The sequence below is a fragment of the Myotis davidii genome, unplaced genomic scaffold (assembly GCF_000327345.1).
Source record: "Myotis davidii unplaced genomic scaffold, ASM32734v1 scaffold1069, whole genome shotgun sequence".
In the NCBI taxonomy this organism is placed as follows: Eukaryota; Metazoa; Chordata; class Mammalia; order Chiroptera; family Vespertilionidae; genus Myotis; species Myotis davidii.
This window is the reverse complement of record NW_006300018.1, coordinates 2602042-2605098: the sequence shown is the minus strand read 5'-3', so window position 1 is coordinate 2605098 and position 3057 is coordinate 2602042.

The window sequence follows — 3057 nt, the reverse complement described above, 5'->3', positions numbered from 1 at the left end:
TACACCCAGCAGCGCTGCTGATGCCTGAATGGTATGTGGAATGAAGTGGGCGGGCATCGGGAGGCCACTATGGCACGGGGCAAGCACTATGGGCAGTCTATCTGAAGTGTACCTGGCGTATAAGACGACCCCCCACTTGGAGGCATATTTTTCAGGGCCAAAAAATCATCTTATACGCCGGCAAATACGGTAGCTTGACACACAGGCTGACAGGGCAGGGGTCCAGTGGGGAAAAAAGGCCGGTGGAACATAGGTAGAGGCAGACACAGCAGTTTGAGCAAGCCTAAACACAGGAACCAACCTTGCAGAAATAATAGAATGTTTTTGGACTCAGAGCAAGAGGCACGTGAAACTAGGGAGCGTCTGCAACAATAAGATGAACTGACACATAGGAACAGGGAAAGTTCAGGTCCATTCCTGGGCAAGAACAATTGAGGGAACCAATCAGGTGGCAACACAGGTAGATATAGAGCAGACTGTAGCAAATATATACCCCTATATATTTGGCTTTACTGACAACCCATCATTGGGCTCCCTCCCCGTGCAGGGAGTCTGAATCTGCTTGTAATAAAATTTCCACACTTTTGCTTAAATCTTCTGGTCTGAGGTGCTCATTCTTTGGCATCGCAAGACACAACCCCGGGGAAGATACCTTGGCTCCCCATTCTGGTTATCACTAGGGCCCATACTTTGCCTCTATAACTTGTTCCCTAAGCTCATTTCTTCTACAAATTACTTCTACCTCCGTAGATTTATAAAGAAATGTTCTCTTATAGTTTGAGTCTTGGCTCTGGATTTTTCCCCAGCCAGAACTCAAGTACTGAGGTTGCTAAACCCAGGTTCAGGCCGACCCCACCAGTCTAACACCTAGTGCCATTCCTGCCTCCTACAACACAGGGACACATCTACAAGCCGAAGAACCCAAAGATTGCTGACAAGCCACCAGAAGCCAGGAAGAGGCAAGGCAGGATTCCCTGGAAGGTAGCAGAGGGAGCAAAGCCCTACTAACACCTTAATTTTGGACTGCTAGCCTCTAGAACTCAGGGATAATAAATGTCTATTGTTTTAAGCCAGCCAGTCTGATGTTACAGCAGCCCTAAGAAACTAACACATCCTGCCTTTCCAAATGTATAATGTATGCCAAACTTTTTCAGACACATTCATTTTAACTCCCACACTATGCTCCCACAATTTCCACTCCACCCCAGATACCATCACACCCATCTCTCAATGACTCAGGAAGGTAATGACTTCGAAGGACTAATCCCTTTAATACAAACAAGCAAGAAATTCCAGAAAAAAAAATTTTTTAAAGCAAACTCAACTTGTCATCAAAGTGAAAAGGATGTTTCTCCCACATGCTTTTATTTTGATGAAATATTTATTTTAAACATTACATTATTGCTGTTTGACAGGTCCCCTTCAAACCTGGCACCAGGAGGAAATAATCGACTGTATTTTCTAAAGACAACAACTTGACAACAGAGTTTGATATGACACTGTCTTCCTCCTGGCTCCTCAGAAAAGGTGCCCCACATAATAAAAGTTCCCAATTCAGTTTGTCATAAAGCAGACAGGCAATGTCAAAGACAAAGAACAAAAAGGATCTACTAAGCACACACAATTTTTATCATGATCCTCAAATACTTTTTGTATAATAGTTTAAAATAATTACATTAAAGACTAATACGTATTTAAAAACCCAATAAATAAGAATACTTTGCTAGAAAAAAAAACTTTAGTCATTAACATAGAACACACAATTCTGAAGGTTAGAGATAGGAACTCTTTAGGTAACTCACTTACTCCGGTGGAGTTATGTTTGTTCAGTAACTTGGAAATGACTTTGTTAGGACTGTTTGGCTGCCAGAAGAAAAATCAGGAGAGATTCTATACCATTTGTATTGAGGAACAAATGAGATGAAGAATATAAAAGTTCACCCTAGCTGGTTTGGCTCAGTGGATAGAGCGTCAGCCTGCGGACTCAAGTGTCCCAGATTCAATTCCGGTCACGGACACATGCCTGCATTGCAGGCTCAATCCCCAATGGGGGTGTGCAGGAGGCAGCTGATCAATGATTCTCTCTCATCATTGATGTCTCTCTCTCTCTCCGTCCATCTTTCTCTCTGAAATCAATAAAAATATATTTTTTAAAAGAATATAAAAGTTCTTTTAAAAATGGAAATACATATATGAACATGTTCAAGGTACCTTTATTACTCCCTAAAACCTTCCGGAACTCATTTATTTAACAAAACTTTTCTCTTTTAGGGGAGGCCACTGTTCCCTGCACTGACATAAGATACCATCACTGCTCTCAAGAAGGAACTGAGAGCAAACATCACAGGACATATGACAGAAAAATAATGAAAAGACTGTGTTCCTCTCTGAAAATCCTGTGATGGAAATCAGCTTTTATTAAGTGACTTTTACCTGAAAGAGTATCAACAAGGCCACGAAAGGCTATCATGTTTACTAAGTCGAACTTAATAATGAAAATTTGATTAAGAATAAGCATATAATAAAAAGTTAACCTAATGTTGTAAGACAAAATTAAGTTTGCCTCCAATTACCATAAAGTGGTTACAAAATGTGTGCACATTAAAAGGGAATTAATTAGAGGAAATATTTTAATATTGCTATTTGCCCTTTCTCTATAATAGAAGTGTCAGAGATTAAAGAAAATTAGTAAAATGTATATGAAAATCTCCCTCCTGTCCAGAGTCTGGGGCACACCTCAGGACCTAGAGTCAAGTCCCTGCCCACCACCCACATGCTCTTTGAAAATGCAGGAGACCCAGACCTGGCCGGCCCCACCCCTGTCAAGCCCCTCCGGTCAGGGGGCAAAGCGTCAGGTCCCCCAGCCCGGCGCTGGGGCGGAAGGTGCGGCCTGAGGTCCCCTGTGAAGCCCCGCCAGGCGAGGGGCATGGCCTGAGGTCCCCATCAAGCCCCACTGGGCAGGGGGCACGGCCTGAGATCTCCTGGCCCGGTGCCAGGGTGGGGGGGCATGTCCTGAGGTCCCCAGTCAAGCCCCTGGGGCGGGGGCGCAACCTGAGG